The sequence below is a fragment of the Dasypus novemcinctus genome, chromosome 5 (assembly GCF_030445035.2).
Source record: "Dasypus novemcinctus isolate mDasNov1 chromosome 5, mDasNov1.1.hap2, whole genome shotgun sequence".
Lineage (NCBI taxonomy): Eukaryota > Metazoa > Chordata > Mammalia > Cingulata > Dasypodidae > Dasypus > Dasypus novemcinctus.
In genome coordinates this window covers 124,657,469-124,670,764 of record NC_080677.1, presented here as the reverse complement: position 1 = coordinate 124,670,764, position 13,296 = coordinate 124,657,469, and positions in this window count along the sequence as shown.

The window sequence follows — 13,296 nt, the reverse complement described above, 5'->3', positions numbered from 1 at the left end:
CATTCCAGGGCTCCATGCCCCCACAGAAGCTTTAAACAACAAGCAAGAACTGGCAGAAACATTTTGTCAAAGCTTCAGAATAGTTGAAGGATTGGAATAACAGGGAAAGCACTAAATCATAAAAAAGGCAACTTAAAAATTGTGTGCCAAAAAAAGTGGTAGGAAAATTTTCTTGTAGTGTACTTACCAGCCCATGCCCCTTCCCTGCACCAGGTTAGCACAGAGTTGACCCACAGTCCCAGTGCATGTCACTGGTCCTGGTTCCAAAGGGAATGAGTAACCCTCATATACATATAGGGTGCATGTATGTGTATTCTGTTGTGTCTGGTGATGGTTTGAGGGACTGAACCAGAACACTTCCCTGGCTTGCCATCCCAGAATTTGCCCTACACCTAGAGGCAGCTCACAGAGCTCTCCTACAGAATGCTGTAGGAGAACAATCAAACTGCAGCTGCCTGAGACAAAATATTGTTGACATAATGTGTTATACCTGGAACCAGGAAGAATTGCAGTTTCCTTTGGAAAAGAGTACACTCATATCTATGTAAAAGGGATTCATGGGGCCATGTATACATGCCCAAGACCTGATACATGCACAGAAATGGCCTAGTATTTCCCTATACTTTTGCCTTGGCCTATTCTCTAAACTTATTTAATACATAAGCTTGATCTGGACTGTGCCCTATTACTGGGTCCCTGACCCTGTTTTGATAATGTTAAGCCATGCAATTTTAAAGATTTAGTGTAAATTGAAGAAAAAACTCACAGAGGAGCAGTGAAATAAAACCACTAGGCAAGAAAAAGCAAATGACCATCAGGAAAATTCACCAACACAACCAGATGCCTGGACATCACCAAAACGTAACAAGCTATAATAAGAAGAAGGAAGATATGGCATAGTCAAAGGAACAAATCAAAATTCTTGATGAGACACAGGATGTAAGACAACTAATCAAAGATGTACATACAAATCTCCTAAATTAATTCAAGGAGTTGAAGGAAAATATGACTAAAGAGATAAAGAATATTAATACAACACTGGGTGTATATGAAGAACAATTTGAAAGCCTGCAAAGAAAAGTAAGAGCTTATGGGAATGAAAGACACAATAGATGAGATTAAAAATACATTAGAGGCATAAAACAGCAGATTTGAATTGGTTGAGGACAGAATTAGTGAATTAGAAGACAGAGCATCTGAACTTGAAAAGTTAGAAGAGGAGAAGAAAAAAATGGAGAAAATAGAACAGGGCCTTAGGGAATTGAAAGACAAGATGAAAGGCACAAACATGTGTCACAGATGTCCCAGAAAGAGAAAAGGGGACAGAAAGAATATTTGAGGAAATAATGACTAAAAACTTCAAACCCATATAAAAGATATCAATATCCAAGAAGGACAACATCCCAAACAATAAATCCAAATAGACCTTGCCAGAAACCTACTTTTCAGAACATCAAATGCCAGAGATAAAGAGAAGTTTCTGAAAGCAGCAAGAGAAAAGGAATGCATCACATATGAGGGAGGCTTAATAAAATTAAGTGCTAATCCCTCATCAGAAACCATGGAGGTGAGAAGGTAGTCGTATGATATATTTAAGGTACTATATTAGTTGGGGATCTCTAGGGAAAGAGACTTGACAGGAGATAACTGTAAATAGTATGAAATTTTATAAAATTCACTCACACAACTGTGGGGATGCACAAATCCAAATTCTGTATGGCTGGCTGCAAGCCAGGGATTCAGGCAAGCCAGGAGACACTGGCTGTCTGAAGTAGAGATGGGAATTCTCTCTCTGCATGCTAAAGGCCTTCAACTGATTGGAGAAGACATCACTTATTGTTAACAACAATCTCAGTTGATTGTAGATGTTATCAGCCATCTATGCAATCACCTTACTGATGATTAAAGTCCATGAAATGCCCTTGTCTTACAATTAGCCTAGTGCTTGCTTGACCAAACAGTTGGGCACCATTACCTGACCACATTGACACATTAGCCTAACCATCACAGGAAGTGACAGAGAAAAACTGCCGGCCAAGAAATCTTTATCTGGCAAAACTGCCCTTCAAAAATGAGGGTGAGTTTAAAGTCTTCACAAACAAATAAAAACAGAGAGTTTTTACCAAAAGACTGGATTAACAAGAGATACTAAGTGGAGTGCTAAAGCCTAAAAGAAAAAGACAAGGGAAAAAAACTTGGAGAAGAGTGTAGAAATGAAAATTATTATTAAGGGTAATGAAAAGGGTAAAATGACAGGGAATAGTAAGATATGACAATGGAAAACCAAAGGATAAAATGGACTAATTAATGTCTTTACAGTAATAAAATTGAATGTTAATGGACTGAACTTCCAAATCAAAGAACATAGAATGGATTTAAAAATCTGAGCCATCTATATGTGCTGTCTACAAGAGACTCACTTTTCATGCAAGGACACAGCCTGAAAGTGAAAGGTTGGAAAAAGACATTCCATGTAAATTGTAATCAAAAAAGATTTGGAGTAGAAATACTAATATTGGACAAAATAGATTTTAAATGCAAAACTGTTATAAGAGATGAAAGTCATAATATATTGATAAAAAGGGCAATTTGTCAAAAATAATCATAAATATTTATATATTAATAAAAAGGGCAATTTTCCAAGAATAAACGTCATAAATATTTATGCACCTAACCTGGGTGCCTAAAAATACATGAGGCACAAACTGGCACAACTGAAGGGAGAAATAGACATCTCTGAAATAATTTGTCACAGACTTCAATACACAAATATCAGTACTAGATAGAACATCTGGATGGAGGATAAATAAGTAAACAGGTAACTTCAATAATATAATAAATGAACTAGATCTAACAGACATTTCTTTACACCCTAAAAACAGCAGGGTATACATTCTTCTCAAATGATTATGGATGCTTCTCCAGGATAGACCATATGTTGAGTCACAAAACAGATCTCAATAAATTTTAAAAATTTAAATTATACAAAGCACTTTCTCTGGTCATAATGGAATGAAGCTGGAAATGAATAGTAGGTGGAAAAAAGGAATGTTCAAAAATATATGGAGATTATACAACACACTTTTAAATAATCAGTGGGTCAAAGAAGTAATTGCAAGAAAAATCATTAAATATCTTGAGATGAATGAAAACAAGAACACAACATATCAAAACCTCTATGGTATTTAGCAAAATGCTGAGAGGGAAATTTATAGACTACAATGCTTATATTAAAAAAGAAGAAAGCTAAAACCAAAGACCTAACTGTATACCAGGACAAACTAGAAAAAGAACAGCAAACTAATCCCAAAGCAAGAGGAAGGAGAGAAATAATAGATATTAGAGCAGAAATAAATGAAATTGAGAACAAAAAACAACAGGATCAATGAAACTAAAAGTTGATTCTTCAAGATGATCAACAAAATTGACAATTAGCTTGACTGAAGGAAAAAAAAGAGAGAAGATGCAAATAAATAAAATCAGAAATGAGAGGAGAGACAATATCACTGACCCCACAGAAATAAAAGAGATCATAAGAGGATATATGAACAAATGTAGACAATGTAGACAAAATAGACAAATTCCTAGAACACACAACCTACACTGTCCCTAGAAGCAATAAAAATCCTCAACAAATAAGTCACAAGAGATTGACACATTCGTCAAAAACCTTCACAAAATGAAAAGCCCAGAGCCAGGTGGTTTCACAGGTGAAATATACCATTTATTCAAAGAAGATCTAATACCAATCTTGCTCAAACTCTTCCAAAAAATTGAACAGGAGGTAATGCTAACAAACTCATTCTAAGAAGTGAGTATCACCCTAACACCAAGGCAGATAAAGATAGTAAGATAAAAGAAAATTACAGAACATTTTCTCTAATGAATAAAGCCGCAAAAATCTTTAAAACAACAACAACAAAACTTACTAGCCAAGTTGGATTATGTTTGTAATCTGTTCTATTACTGGGCATGATTGAGTTATGATTAGGGCTTTGATTGGGCCATGTCATTAGGGTGTTGAGTCCCTCCCCTTTGGTGGGTGGGAACTCACAGATAAAAGGCATGTCAAAGGACAGAGCTGGAGCTTTTGATGCAAGGGTTTTTTGATGTTGGAGTTTTGATGTTGGACTTTGATGCTGAAGCCTTAAACTGGAGCTCCAGGAAGTAAGCTCACAGAGGAAAGAGAAGCCTGCCCCAGAAGAAGCAAACCCTGGGAAGAAAGGAACCTTGAATCCAGAGAGAAGAAAGGTCCTAGAAGGAAGGAACCCAGGAAGCCTGAACCCTCACAGCTGTCAGCAGCCATCTTGCTCCAACACCTGGAAATAGACTGTGATGAGGGAAATAACTTATGCTTTATGGCCTGGTATCTGTAAGTTCTACCCCAAATAAATACCCTTTATAAAAACCAACCCACTTCTGATATTTTGCATCAGCACCCCTTTGGCTGACTAATACACAACCCAATTTAAAAATGGGCAAAAGACTTAAAAGATATTTTTCCAAAGAAGAAATACTAATGGCCAAAAAGCACATGAAAAGAAGCTCAACATCACTAAATATTAGAGAAATGCAGATCAAACCATAATGAGGTATCATTTCATACCTCACAGATTCCATTTAAAAAAATACTACAAGTGCTGGAGAGGATGCAGAGAAATAGGAACACTCCTTCACTGTTGTTGGAAGTGTAAAATGGGGCAGCTTCTGTGGAAAATAGTGTGGCGATTCCTCAAGAAGCTAAATATAGACCTGCCATATGATCTGGCAATCCTGCTACTGGAAATACATTCAGAAGAACTGAAAGCAAGGATGTGAACAGACAATTGCACACCACTGTTCATAGCAGCATTATTCACAATTGCTAAAAGATGGAAACAATCCAAGTGGAATGGATGGACAAAATGTGGTATATACATAAAATGGAATACTATTCAGCTGTATGATGAAATGAAGTGGGGATGCATATGACAACATGGATGAACCTTGAGGACATTATGTTGAGTGAATTATGCCAGACACAAAAGGACAAATATTGTTTGGTCTCACTAATAAGAACTAAGATGAATGAACTCATGGAGTTAAACTATAGGGTATGGGTTGCTAGGAATGTGCGTTGAGAAGAGGGAGCTGATGCTGAATGTATATAGAATGATTAATAAGTGTGTGGAAATAGAGTAGCTGGTATTACATTATAGTGAGGATAACTAACACTACGAATTTATAAATGTGAATGTGGCTGAAAGGAGTAGTCTAGGGTGGTTAATATCAATTGAAAGAAAGCTAGAGGGTAATCTAGAGACTGTGTAACTGATTTAGGTGATGGTTGATGATTGCGGTTAATAGTACAAATACAGGAAGCAGATTTGGCTCAACTGATAGAGTGTCTGCCTACTATATGGGAGGCCCAGGGTAACAACCCAGCATCTCCCAACCCATGTGGTGAGCTGGCCCATGTGTAGTGCTGATGCGCCAAGGAGTGCCGTGCCACACAGGGGTGTCCCCCGCATAGGAGAGCCCCACATGCAAGGAGTGCACCCCTGCAAGGAGATCCACCCCAAGGTGAAAAAAGTGCAGCCTGGCTAGGAGTGGTACCACACACATGGAGAGCTGCTGCAGCAAGATGATGCAACAATAAGAAACACAAATTCCCGGTGCTGCCTATAAAAATTCTAGCGGACGCAGAAGAGCACACAGCAAATGGACACAGAGAGCAGACAATGGGGGGAGAGGGGCAGTGAGAAGGGGAAGAGAAATAAAAAATCTTTTAAAAAAATAGTACAAATACAAGAATGTTCCTCTATTACAAAGTGTTAAAATGCAGAGATACATGAAAAAAATACAACTAATGTGATGCACAGACTATAGTTAAACAGTAATATTGTAGTATTTTTACAGCAATGGCAAAGAAGATACTATATCAGTACTAAGGGTCAATATGGGGGTACAAAGGGGGTATAGGATTTTTCTTTGTGGAGTAATGGAAACATTCTGAAATGGTTTGCGCTGATGACAGCACAGCTCTGTGATGAAACTGAGAGTCACTTAGTGTATACTTTGGAAGCAGTGTACAAGGCAGGGGAATGTACAACACAGTGAACCCATGGTGAATGATGGGCTGTGGTTAACAGTACAAATATGAGAACGTTCTCTTATGAACTACAACAAATACACAATACTGATATGTACTATTAATAATAGGATGGTTCAAGGGGGAAATACAGCAAATATAAGCTATGGACTATAGATAGCAGTAATATTATGACAATGTTCTTTCATCATTTGCAATAAATGTGTCACAACAATGTAAGGTGTTGGTGGTATGGCAATGTATTGGAATCCTGTATGGTATGCATGATTGTTCCTTAAAAATTTGGGATAAAAAAAAAGTTTACACCAAAAAAGTAGAAAATATGATTAAATAGATATGGCAAAGTAAAAGCCATGAGATATGTAAAGGCAGAGGGTTTGGAGGATTGGTATGGGCTAAGAGATCTAGGTCAAAATAAATATGAAGAATAGGTTGATTTGTCTGACAATGGGAAAAGTAAAAGAATAAGAGGTTGACAGAGGAAATTTTCAGAGTCGGAAATCTTGTAGACAAATTTTCTACCTATTTTCAGAGTTGAAGAAGCTTCAAGGCATTAACTTGTTTGTCATGAGTTGAGATGGACTACAGAAAATAATATATGGTATTTTTAAATACTTTAAGACTATGGCATTTAATTCTGATAATTTCTTTATATGTAGTTACAATAATTGTTCCACACATTATGCCTTTAATATACTTATAAAATTAGCCTGAGGAGACTATCATAAAAATTGTATGCCATCTCTAACTGAATTACTCACACTAAACTTATTATTTGTGTTTTCTTTGGTGTTCTCTATTGAATGAATAAATAATACTGTTAACTGTTGGTTTGAGTCTTTTGTGGACCCCAGAAAGTTATGTTCTTAAATTGATCCTATTGTGAAACTTTGATTAGATTAAATAAGTTAAGGACTTGATTAGATTGTCCCAGTAGGGTATAGGGTTGGGTCTTAATCCTTTACTGGAATTCTTTATAAAAGGAGGGCTAAAAAGCCCGCAGACACAGGAAAAATGGCACAGTGATAAACAGAAGCCCCAGAAGTTGAAATAAACAAACTCAGGAGAGAGAAATGCCACAGACTGAGCAGCCTGAAGCAGAATTAGTAAGGTGACCTGGAGAAGGCAGAAACCCAGAATGGCAGACATTGCCATTATGTCTTGCTCTGTGGCAGGAGTCTAGGATCCCCAGCAACTGGCTTTTGGTGAAACAGCATCTCTGATGATGCCTTGATTTAGACATTTTCACAGGCTTAGAACTGTAAGCTTTTAACCTAATAAATTACCATAGTAGAAGCCAACCCATTTCTGGTACATTGCATTGGTAGCCTTTAGCAATCCAACACAAACTTTTAAAAAATAGTTAATGCCACAAAAGAAGTTTTCTATCCAAAAACCTATCTTATCCAAAAAACGTATCTACTTTTATTACCACATAAATAATTACTCAACAAATACTTGTAGAATAAATGAAGAAGCTTTCTCTGTAACACTATTTCTCACCTATCCGTTGTATAAATTCCCATGCCTTGTCCCTCACAACCTGCTGGATAACCCCAACAATTTTACTGTCATCAGTTATGCAATTTTTAAAATAGTAATCTCGAAAATAATGACACTTTCAACCCCTATGACCATGGAACCAAACGTGTCAAGCACAGAGTAAGGGATTTCATAGAATAATTTAGAGGTTTTACTTTTTGGAACTATAGGAACTATTCTAGTGTCCATTGATTCTCCTTTCACCTCTCTCCCTCTCCTATATCAACTTCATTAATTTAAGAAATGCCATTTACACTACCTTTATTCCCCTATTCATGAAAAAATGTCCTAGGTCCCAAGTGTCCACACATTTTGCTCTTTTATTTGAACATCTTAAAATTCAGAAAGGCCTACATGAATAATGATATAAGAAGAAATAATGCAGAAAGTTGTTGGGACAGCTTTTAGCCCTTGAATTTATTATGCATATTTTAAAAGTTGACCTTTCAATCCAACTTTATATTCAATTCCATAGCAAGGAAATGAGCATCAAGGTCAGTATGAATATTTTTATGCTAGTGGCATTGAACAATGAGTTTCATAAGGAAAAAAGAGACTAAATTATGAAGAAGCCAATATATTCTTTTTAAAGCTAACTAGAGATAGAGATTTTTAAGAAAATAAGCTTCGCACAAAATGCAAGTTTTGTCCTAAATTTTAAGAAATGGCTATATTTTAAAAAATCATTTTTGTAATTACTTTTCTAGATTCAATATTGCTAGTAATTATGTAACTATATAAATTTATAAATGATAGTCACATTGATGCTATTGTTAATTATCCTGTTTTCAGGAATGAATAGCTGTCCACAAATTGCTCTAAGGCTAAACCTTTCTTTTCAGTAGATGTATAATTTATAGGATTTGATGTTCCATAGCACTAAACTTCGGTAAATAATATTATTCAAAGGGGATAGAATAAACTGATTGGTGTGGTGGTTTAGAACTATATGCATCCCAGAAAATCATGTTCTTAAAGGTAATCCATTCCCGTGGGGGTAATCTATTATAAGTAGGACCTTCTTAATGAAGTTACTTCAGTTAAGATGTAGCCCAGTGTGGGTCTTAATCCTTTTACTGGAGTCTTTTATAAACAGGATGAATATAGAGAGGAAGAGAGAAAGCCATGGAAGCAAGAAGCTGAAAGCAACAGAACCCAGAAGAGAAGGGTGGCAGAGGAGTCCAGAACTGTTGGCAGCTGACTACACGCAGGACCTCCTACATGGGAAGCAGACACTCAACCTCTTGAGATTCATCCACTCTCCAGCAGATGGTCCTGATGATGCTTTGATTTGGGCATTTTCATGACCTCAAAACTTTAAGCTTGCAAGCTAATAAATTCCCATTGTTAAAAACCAACCTGTTTAATGATATATTGCTTCCAGTAGCCTAACAAACTAAAACAATTAGCTACAAAGAATTGCGAGTTCCAGAAGCCCCCGGTTACTAATGTTTCCAATTATTCATATTCTAGATGCCTCAAAAAGTTTCATAAACCTGGACCTTTTTATAGACTTTATGGGGAGGCACGTTTAATCTTTTTATTTTATTTTATTTTATTTTTATTGCATCATCTTGGTGTATCAGCTCTCTGTGTGTGCGGCGCCATTCTTGGGCAGGCTGCACTTTCTTTTATGCTAGGCGGCTCTCCTTACGGGGTGCACTCCTTACGCGTGGGGCTCCCCTACGCAGGGGACACCCCTGCGTGGCAGGGCACTCCTTGCACGCATCAGCACTGCGCATGGGCCAGCTCCACACGGGTCAAGGAGGCCCAGGGTTTGAACTGCGGACCTCCCATATGGTAGGCAGATGCCCTATCCATTGGGCCAAGTCCACTTCCCCACACTTCATCTTAATGTAAAAAATAAACTTTCAGTAATTTTGTCATCCAACAACTATGGAATGGAATCACTCCCTCTAGAAATTGTAAGCTCCTTGGTACTAGCGGTATTCAAACAAAGGCTGTGAAAACACTGTGGGCATCTGGCCTCTAAATTAATCTTCAAGGTTCTGTATTAAGTTACTACTCAAGAAATGGAAGATTTCATACCTATATGAAGTTTAAAGAAAAGGATTTACGGTGCCTTATAGAATTTGTGCTGCTTAGCTAAAATAATCAGGAGCCATTTTAATTTTGTATTTTTATAAATGTCTTCTTATGGCTTCAGAGAAAATTTACTGATTTTGCACCATCTGGTTAGGGTTCCTGGTTGAATAATTATGGCCTATGAAGTGGTATAGTTCTAATAGTATGTAAATCAAAAGTTCAATCTATGTAAGGATGCAGATGAAAGTGAGTTTCCTTGTGTCTTAGTTGCTCAGGCTCTTATGACAAATACCACTCGCCGGGTTGGCTTAAACACTGGGAATTTATTGACTCATGGTTTCAAAGGCCAGAAATCCAAATCAAGGCATGGGCTGGAAGGTTTGCTTCTTCCCCAGGCCAGCAGCATTCTGGCTGGTCTGCAAGCCTTGGGTTCCTTGGCTTTCCCATCACATAGAGATACCCTCTCCTTTCTCTTCCAGGTTCCTGCTGACTTCTGGCTTCCAGTTTCTCCCCATGGCTTTCTTTGACTGTTTGACTTTCTTCTGCTTATAAAGGACTCCAGATTTATCTGGGTTAAGACCCTACCACATTCAGTTGGTCCACACATAACTAAAATGATATCCTCAGGAGATACTATTCACAATGGTCCACACCTACGGGATGCAGATAAAGACCTAGAACATGTCTAAACTGGGGGACATAATTCAATCCACCACATCCTACCTGGTTAGATGAGAGGGGGGAGAGGTTCTTATTCTATACCATTACAATATAACAATGAATTAACTTTCAATTAAGCAGAGAATCCAGTTAAAGTGGATATTCCAAACTGGTATATTGCTATCATTAACTACAAATTTGAGGGCCCACTGCAAGGCAGATACTAGGGATACCATGATGCCCTCACAGGTTTCACATGAGAGTTAATGAATGAAAAAGAGACAGAGTAAAAGGGATAGGGGCTAAGAGAAGATGGGAAAGAATGGTAACCATTACCTTAAAATTAACTTAACACAAAAATTAACATATGATATATACAGAAGATAGACTTTCATATAGCGTATAAAGAATGTTATGAGGAGTTTACAGTAGGTTAAAGTAAGAGGAAACAAAGATACAGTGGCATCAAAATTATGTAAACATTAGACAATACTGGAAGAAAATATATTTAAATTTTTACCATGGTTAACTTTAAATAATGAAATTATTAGCAATTTTCCCTTCTTTATACTTCTTTTTTCTATATTTAAAAAATATTCATATGCAGGTATGGTTATAACCCAATTTTAATTTTTAAAATACAATTGTATTATTCAATGTAAATTACTGAAAATCCCAGAAGGTAAGAAAAACAAAACTTCTCATAAATACAAATTTATATTAATAATACAAACATAGACATTCACATAGACAGACCCCAAAGATACACAGAGGTAGATATATATTCTCAAAGGCCCTTATAGATAGAAACACATAGACAACTAGAAAGAGAAATGGGCAGAGACTAATAGACACACAGGACCTTGACCAGCAGGGAGACCCTCATTGTTTGAGCCACTGTAATATCTCAGGTATTAAGACAGAGCATTTATTATTCTATAAAGTTTATTTTGTTTTTTTTTTATAAACAAAGTTCAGTTTTTCATTCAGTCACTTATTCATTCAACAAATATTTTTCATCATCTCTTCAAATTCCATGTAAATTATTAAGATCACACCCTTGCTTATACCATCAATCCTTATGGCATTCACTTTTGCAAAGACAAAACCCTTTTTAAATCCAATTCTCTACTTCCTCTGCACCTGAAAAGTGCTGGAGAAAAAACACACACAACCACTGTCCTCATTTAAAATAAATATCATTACATAAATAAGTAACTTACTTTAAGTGGGCCCTGGATGATGCCTGGCAATCATACTGCCTGTCTCTAGTCCATTTACTCTCCTATTTTCCTAGATTCTATTCCACAGTTGCTCTTCTTTCCTCAAAAACAATCCCTCACGCCTTACTTTCAGTTGATTATCTTTGTCAGTGAGAAAATCAAAGCAATTGGAAAAGAACTCTACAGACTCCCACCATATCCCCTCATGCACTAGCAACTTCCCTGCACACTCTGCTTTCCCACCTGTAACCATAGCTGTACTTGCCACATTCTTCTCTAAAACCAGTCCTTCCACTTATGCACAGATTTCATTTCCTGACCATTTATGGTTATCCTGCAATACTCTTTTCTAGATTACAATTTTTTCCTGACCCCTAGATCATTCTCACTGGCAAAAAAACAACTATTAATATCTTAAGCAAAAATTCTCATATGATCCCACTTGTTCCATCAGCTCCTATCCTGCAGTAAAACTTGAGAGAGTAGTCTCAATGCACTCTTTCCAATGCCCCTCCAATTTTTCTCTTAAATCCACTCCAATTATACCTTTGCCTCACTACTCTAGAACAACTTTTACAGTCTTTAAGGGTGCAAATGGCATCTGTGTTGCTAAAGCAACAATCAAGCCTCAGTCCTCATTGTACTTGTCCTATCAGGAATATTTAATAGAGTGAATCCTGTTCTTCCTTTGACTTCCAGAACACCATAGTCTCCTGGTTTTTATTCCTACCTCGCTGGGACGCTGTATCCTACGTAGGACAACTCCAAGGTCAATTTGTACTCTTCTTTTTCTGTGTCTCTATTCACCTGCTTAGTATTCTCATAAGAACTCAAAAGACTCCTGATCTCAGACAACGTCTGCATGGAAACTCACACATATAATTGTTCACTTGCCATCTCCACTATTGATCTCTAACAGGCTTTTCACAACCTGTATGTCCAACACTGAGCTTGCGCTATTTTCTAACAAAATCAGATCCATCTAATACCTTCCTCATTTCAATTGAAGGCAACCCCATCCCTCCAGCTGTTCAGGGCCAAAGCCTTCCACCAATTTTTACATTTTCTCTTCATACTTGTTAGTTCTACTATCTAAATGTATTTTCTCTCTCTTTTTTTAAATGTTACATTCAAAAAATATAAGAGGTCCCCATGTACCCCCACCACCTTCACATCACTCTTCCCACATCAACAACCTCTTTCATCACTGTGGGACATTCATTGCATTTAGTGAATACCTTTTGGAGCACCACATGGATAATGGTTTACATTGTAGTTTACACTCTCCCCCAGTCCACCCAGTGGGCCATGGCAGGACATACAATGTCCAGCATCTGTCCCTGCAGTACCACCCAGGACAACTCCAAGTCCTGAAAATGCCCCATATCATATCTCTTCTCCCCTCTCCCTACCCTCAGCAGCTACTGTGGCCAATTTCTCCACATCAGTGCTACAATTTCTTCCATTACTAATCACAATAGTTCCATAGTAGAGTATCAGTAAGTCCACTCTAATCCATACTCTATTCCTCCATCCTGTGGACCCTGGGATTGTTATGTCCACTTCATCTCTATATCAAGAGGGGGCTTAGATTCCACATGAATGATGGATGCAAATTTCCTACTTGCAGTTGTAGGCACTCTTGGCTCCCTGGTGTGGTGGCTGACCTTCTGCACCTCCCTGTTAGCTGGCCAGGGTAAGTCCAATAAACCAGAGGGTAGGAGTTGCAAGTCT